This window comes from Gastrolobium bilobum, unplaced genomic scaffold (assembly GCF_033153095.1).
Source record: "Gastrolobium bilobum isolate Gb01-03AN ecotype WA unplaced genomic scaffold, APGP_CSIRO_Gbil_v1 utg10665, whole genome shotgun sequence".
Classification (NCBI taxonomy): domain Eukaryota; kingdom Viridiplantae; phylum Streptophyta; class Magnoliopsida; order Fabales; family Fabaceae; genus Gastrolobium; species Gastrolobium bilobum.
Window position 1 is genome coordinate 96,518 of NW_026897673.1, and position 7,673 is coordinate 104,190.

Genomic DNA, 7,673 nt, shown 5'->3' on the forward strand with positions numbered 1-7,673 from the left:
CTTATCCATGTTAATTTGTGCCTCATATTCTGATTTGTATATAAGTGGAAAGCAAATTTTCACCACATGGAATTTACATCGTGGGTCTAAAACACTAGCAATGGCCATCAACATATTGCATTCCCCCCAATATTTATCAAATTTATCTTTCATAAACCTTGCCATTCCTCTCATAAAATCATAATTGTCTTCAGCTGCAACATCAATCACTTGTTTCACCCTAAACACTTCAGGAACATATAAATTTGCTGTAGGATAATGAGTACCTGACATAACATTAGTAGCATGACTGAAAACTTCTAAAAGATGGCATACATTTTCAACCTTTTCCCAATCCTCAGTTGATGGCAAATAATTATAATGTGGCTCCCACTCCTTATATTCTGGAAAAACATCTTTAAATTTAGAAGCAACGGACAACATTTCATATGTTGAATTCCATCTAGTGGGACAATCAACAACTAGTTTCCTTTCTTTTACACCCATCTTCTTAACAATATCACAGAAAGTCTTCAATCTTGAGTCAGAATGATTAATATATTTGACACTTTCACGAACATTTTCAATGATACCTTTGATCTGACTAAGACCATGTTGCACTAGCAAATTCAATATATGAGCACAACATCTCACATGAAATAGCTGTCCACCAAGGACTAAGTCAGTGTTTCTTGCTAATGTGCTTTTCAAATTTCTTATACAAACATCATTGTAGGCTGCATTGTCCACAGATACTGAAAATATCTTATTTTCAATTCCCCATAATTGCAGACATTTAAAAATTGCAGCAGCAACATCAACTCCACGCCTTGGAGGTGGAACCTTTACAAAACTCAACACTCGCTTCTGCAATTTCCATTCTGAATCAATAAAATGGCCTGTGATGACTATATATTCAGCTATTTGGTGACTAGACTTCCACATATCAGTGGTTATACTGATCTTGTTCACACTTCCCAATAAAGCCTTCATAATTTTCTTTTCTGCCTCATATAATGTAATACAATCTCTTCTTACAGTAATACGCGAAACTTTCTCAAAATCAGCATTCGCAAACTTAAAGGCCCACATCCAAACATCGTCCTCCACAATACTGAAAGGATACTCGTGAATCATAATTGCAGTAGGAATAATTTCTCTCATCTTTTCATTGGTATAAATTCCCCCAGGTGCAAGAAAAGGATTCAAAGTAGAACCTGTAGGCTGGAATGTTAAAGTGGTCTGCTTCTTCCCTGATTGGTCCAATTTCTTAGTCAAGCAACTTTGTGAATGCCTCCTTAGATGACTGGTGCTACCTCCAACTCCACCAGTTGCAAATTTTTGTTTGTAATAGTTACAAACTGCTTTACGCCCAATATTAGGAAGGTCCACTTCATGGAAATCATTCCAAACTGCAGAAGTTTTTCGCCTCTTTTTTATCAAGCTTTGATCTTCAGATTCTTCACCTTGTGGGACTGGTTCGTCTTCAACATCATTGCTTCCATCTTGATTAGAAGCCATCTGTTAAACAATACGCTGCATTAGAGAAATTAAATTATACAGAATTATACAAAATTAATATCTATAAATATCAAATATCAAGAAGAAATATACAGAAGTAATATCTTTTAATATCAAGAAGAAACAAATACTGTAAGCTCCAAGAAGATCTGACTCTTGACTGTAAGATCCCACATGGGTTCAGTTTTGCATCAAGAAGATCAATATATGAGAGGGTATATTTGACTATGTTTGATGCCTCTTATTTAAAGAATTCGGTCAATTTAAATATTAATTTCATACATGTATAACAACTTCAATGAAAGAATAGGCACTTGAGGCACAATAGGCACTTGCCCATCCGGTGTACTTGCCCATCCCCTATATTATTATCATATCATCAATTAAATCAATTAATTATGTGTATCATATGTCATGTTAATGTCATACAGTAACAGTATATATATTATGAAAAATAAATGAAAGATCGAAACAGAGGCAATTTCCACCATTGTCACCAATATACGAGTTTATCTCGAATTAACACATTTATCAAATTCACGAATGAACTTCCGAGTTTAAAGGACCTTGTTTTGGTATTAGTGAAAGTTTTTTAGTATCAATTTAAATTCACCAACCTTTATTCCAAGAATAAGGGTTCAACTTTAGCTTTGGTTGGCTGCTATTCTGTGGAAAGAAAGGTCCTAACTCCTCTGCTGCTCCATAACCAATTGAGGAACAACCAGGACCTGAAACAGTCATGCATTTTTTCATATTAATTGCAATGATCGATGTACATTTATGTAACAATAAGTTATCAATTCGTATAGGCTATAGCTAATTGCTATTTACTTCTTAATTGTCTATTAGAAACATGAGTACTAGATACTAGATACCATAAGAATAAAGACCAGCAAAAAAAAACATGGGCCATCTTTTCACATTATAGTAATACATTCACATGCATAACAGCTAAAGTCTTAACTTGGAGAAAAAATTTCAAATGCACCGAATCGATATATAATATGTGCCAGTAATATTATTAAAAAATGAATTTAATCCTCGTAAAAAAGAAGATGAACCTAATCTTAATTGAAGATTCCTTAGCATAAAAAACAATTGCATAAGCATATAATAGCACAACTGCACAAGGGATTAATCTGATTAATTAAAAGAATAATTTTGTAGGACAGAATAATTTTGTAGGACAGTAATACTGTTATGTATATAATTAAGCAGGCAGACACAAAGGCAGAGACAGACCAGTAGTTTCATGGGAAGTTTGGTCGAAGAAAGCAGCAATCTCCCTCTTGCAAGTGGGAGTATCGCCGGTTTTAGCGAAGTTGGGGAAAAAGTTGGCAGCTGTAATGAAAGAGATATCTAAGCCCTAGCGTTTGGCGAACGAAGAACAACTAAAAACTAAAAAAATCTCACCTAATTTATAAAGCAAAAAATAAAACCCATAAATCAGAAAGTCTCTCTCTCTTCATCGAGAGAGAGAGAGAGATAGAAGAATGAGAAATTGAGAAGTCGGCAGTACCTGGAATGGAAGGTTGAGAGATGAAGCAACGGGAAGGAAGATCAAAGATTCATGTAAATCAAATGTAATGATTGGAATAGAAAGATCTAGGGCAAATGGAACAATCCCTTTAAATTTTAATAAGACCAATCAGTTTTTTAGATTCTAGACTCTGGCTGCACGAACAATTGGAGCCTCTTCGGTTGTGTATGCTGTGCTAAAAATATGAAGGGGAACAATTGGGCCAGCCTTGGAGGCTCATGGGCCAGGCTTAATACCTTAATATACCGGCCCAATTAGCTAATCAAACTTTTATATCAGCCCAAGCCCAACCTGTCAAATAAAAAGGCCAAGCCAGGCCAGGCCACTAATGTACAGCCTAGCCCGGCCCAGTTTCACCCCTAGTTAGAAGTAGCAAACTGGGCTTGGCCCGGAGGGCCGGCCACCAACACATCTTTATAATTAAATTAAAATTTTATTCTTCTTCTTTTATAATTAAATTCCTAAATCTGATTTTAATCTTTGTAAATTCAAATTTGTAAAATTTCAAATACAAACGGCACAAATCCTTGCAAAAAAATAATTATTTATTATTATTTTTTAAATCTGATTGTAATAAACGAAAGTCCATCTCTGAGATAAAATATAAAAACGTAAATGTGACTATAAGAACCTTTTTTGTGGATAAATATAGAAACCTATTGCATGTTGATAGTTAGATGAGGCAAACTGGGCTCGGCTTGGACGGCCTGCCCACCAACGCCTTTTTGTATTTAAATTAAAATTTCATCCTTCTTCTTTTATAATTAAATTTCTAAATCTGATTTTAATTTTTATAAATACAAATTTGTAAAATTATAAATACTAACGACACAAATCCTTGCAAAAAAATAATTATTTATTATTAATTTATAAATCTGATTGTAATAAATGAATCTCCATCTCTGAGATAAAATCATAAGATATAAAAACTTAGATGCAAATATAAAAACTTTTTCGTATGGATAAATATAAAAACTTATTACATGCTGGTATATAATGCTGACAATTAGAGGTTGCAAAGTGGAGTTGGTCCGGAGGACTGGCCCGCAAATATTTTTTTGTAATTAAATTATAATTTTGCTTTTCTTCTTTTATATTAAACATAATAACTCAAAAATTTGCCAACTCTATATGTACAAAAAGTTAGAGTTAAGTAGCCACCAGTATTGATTTAAATAAAATGCAGAGATATATTTTTATGATTTGCATTAACTTTTACGAGACAGACAAACAAATTTCTTTTTTTCCCGTGCATCGCACGAGTTATACTTAATTTTTAAGGAGTTTTTTATATAGGTGCTAATTTGGAACATTATCCAACAAAACTTAACGTTCTTAAAGGAAAATCCATGTTATTTAAGGTCAACGTAAAAAAAACAATTTGGAGTCATATAATGAGCCAAGATATCAAGTCTCAAGTGTTTGAAGCAGCGAAGCTATTGTCACCTCATTCTTTAAGTCTTTGGTGGACCCGAATGTATGTTGTTTTTTTTTAAAAATTTATCATCGTGGGTTCTTTATATTGTTACAAGTGTTTAGCATGTGTATTGATTTGGTGTTGTTCAGACACATTTGTTCCAGTGTAAGCACAAAATATGACTCATACATGACCATTTGATTAATTTTCTTTCAAATCCCTTTCAGACAACGTTTTTTCGATTCTAAAAAAAAAATCCATTTTTTTGCTGAGACTATTACTTCTGGGTGTTAACATATTAGCGTAATTTATTTAATGAGCATTTTCATTTGTATTGTAGACATAAATATGATGGTAGAATAGGCCTAACAATGCATAAACATAGAAAATCACATGTTTGGTATGTGTTGAACTCATCCCTCCAATGATTGCTACAGAATGACACTGAATTAATAGCGTTTTCTTATTAGTGGCTGTTATAGTTAGCAATAAGTTCTATGCATTTTTCTTTTTTTACCCATCCTCACTTTAACATAGTCAATTATGGCGTATTTATTTTTTCCAAAACTCATCGAGTAGATAACTATATTTGATTTGCATAATATTTATCACTCTGAATAGTAGATTTTTGTTTATGGTTGATATTTGCAAAGTTCTGTATCAATGTTGTAGTTTTTTCCACTTGAAATATAGAACAAGATAGCAACACGAGTTTTTGTAAGTATAAAGTTTGCAGTGCAATTAACCAACCACGGCGGACGACAAATACTTTGTTCTTTTTCCCCGGGGCATCGCACGGGTAATTCGCTAGTTGATATTTATATAAATGAATCAATATATGCTAATCAGTAGAATGACAACAAATTGAAGACTACAATAAGTAAATAAACGTACACTCAAGACATGTTTAGTTATAGCAGAATATGAAGTTTCATGGGGTGCTTTGGTCCCATCATCTCTTGCATTGCTTGATGAAGCTCCCGTTGAACCACTTGAAGATAAGTTTTTAGATCCACCATTTGCATATTCATTAAATAGAGAAAACAAATTGTTCTTGACCTTCGTCCTTTCTTTGATCCTATCACAACCATATAGCTTAGTATAGTGATGTGCCTCTGGCATATATAGTTTTCCAAGCTAAAAATGATAAGGATTAAGTTATAAAAGAGCAGTTTATTTACATATTTGCTTATTATGTTGACTTTTCCATTTCAATGATATTTCTCACCTATTTGCTGTGTTTATATAGGGAGAAAGAAAGAGAAAACAAAATTTCAAAAGACTGTTGGCGCGAATCTGCACGGGCGTGGGTTCTGAGCTGCACCGTGAAGACCTGGGTCATTTTCCATAAAAGTGCCGCGATCTGGCGCCATTATGGCGCGATCCTGCGCCAACCAGATTCCCCTGGGCCACTTACCAGAGAAGTGGCGCGATCTGGCGCCATTGTGGCACAATCCTACGCCAGTTAGGTTGCAGGCCTACGTTCCAGAGAAGTGGCGCGGTTCCGCGCTATAGTGGCGCGATCCCACGCCAGTTTGCGAGAAAAATCACCGTGTTCTGAAAGGGCAAGTTTGGAAGAAGCGAACCAGGATTATAAAAAGAACGCTGTAAGGGTTTATTCAAGACACTTTTTGACGACGGAGGAAAACAAGGATTCCAGAAGGAGGAGAAGAGCAGAGGATTGTTCTTAGTTTCTCTTTGTAATTACATTCTTTCATCTTTATCTTTTATAATTTTATGTCAGCCATGTCTATGGCTGGCTAATTTCTTTTATTGTAGTTAGGGTCACAAACCCTATGTGAACCCTTGTTACAAAGGATTGATTTATAATTACTCTTTTATATATTTATATTTATCTCTACTATGTGTATAATTTCTATCTTCTTTGTTAGAATTGATCAATCTAATAGTTGATGATAATTTAAGGGTAAGAACCCTAAATAGGAATATTGGGGTTTTTGATCTTGAAAGGGAGTAGGATAACAATTTGTATGCATGCTAGGAATAGACGTATATATTATTGCAGATGTTTTAATTTATCGCATTCATTGCTTAATTCTATGAGGAACATTGCAAGGAATTGGGGTTCCAATTGGGGTTAAAGGGTTAACCTTGCAAGGAATTGAGGGTTAGCTATTTAATATTTTTAGATGATAAATTATCTGAGTATTTATTTAAATGAGTATTTTAAATCAATCCAGAGTAAAAGGTGAGATCATATGGTGAGTGCACTCTAGCTGCTGGTTGTTGTATGGTCTTTGGTTCATGGGTGGTCTCCATTGTGGGTTATGGTTATGATCTTTCACTATGGTGCCTCCAGAATTTTGGTTGTTGTTGCTTCCTGCATGTTGATTGTATCTGGCCTGAGTGAAGTTTTTGTTCCCAAAATTTTCTGCATAACATACCAAGGCTATGGATGGACAGTCTGTTGAATCATGATTATCACCACAAGCTGAGCATGGTTCACTCTCAGTGGCTGTGAGTTGTAAGACTTCCATTCTTGGTTGTTCTTGGTCAGTTTTCAGATTCTTCACCTCGTTTATCAGTGTAGCTAGTTGGGCTTCCATGGCAGTTTGTTTGACTAATTCTAGGATGCCTGGCTTCCTTACTGGGCTCATCCTTTCTAGTGGCCATTGGAGACATCTTTCCACAGTGCCTTATATTATCTCATACCTGGATTCAAAAGTTTCTGTAAGGAAATATCCTCCTGTAGCAAAGTCTGAATGTGATTGAGAAGTATGATCAATCCCTTTATAGAAAGACTGTAAAATTCCCCATTTCTCCACCCCATGGTTTGGATATTTCCTAGTGATGTCTTTATATCTCTCCCAAGCTTCATAGAGATTTCCCCCATAAAATATTCTAAAGTTAGAAAGCTCTGCTCTAACATCCGCTTGGCGAGACATAGGGAGAAATCTCTCTATGAACTTATTAGAGAGTTCCTCCCATGAGTGTATGGATCCAGGGGTGAGAGTTTTCATCCATATTTTGGCTTTTGAGCCCAAAGAGTGAGGGAACAGCCTCATTCTCATACTTTCTTCTGTCACACCCTCAATTCTGAAATTATCACAGATATATTGAAAGTTTGTGAGGTGTGTGTAAGGGTCTTCTGCAGGGAGTCCATTGAAGACTCCAGCTTCCCTGATCATGTGAAACATGATGGGTTTTAGTTCAAAATTGGGAGCTGCAGGGGGGAGGATTACTCGTCTTTCTGGT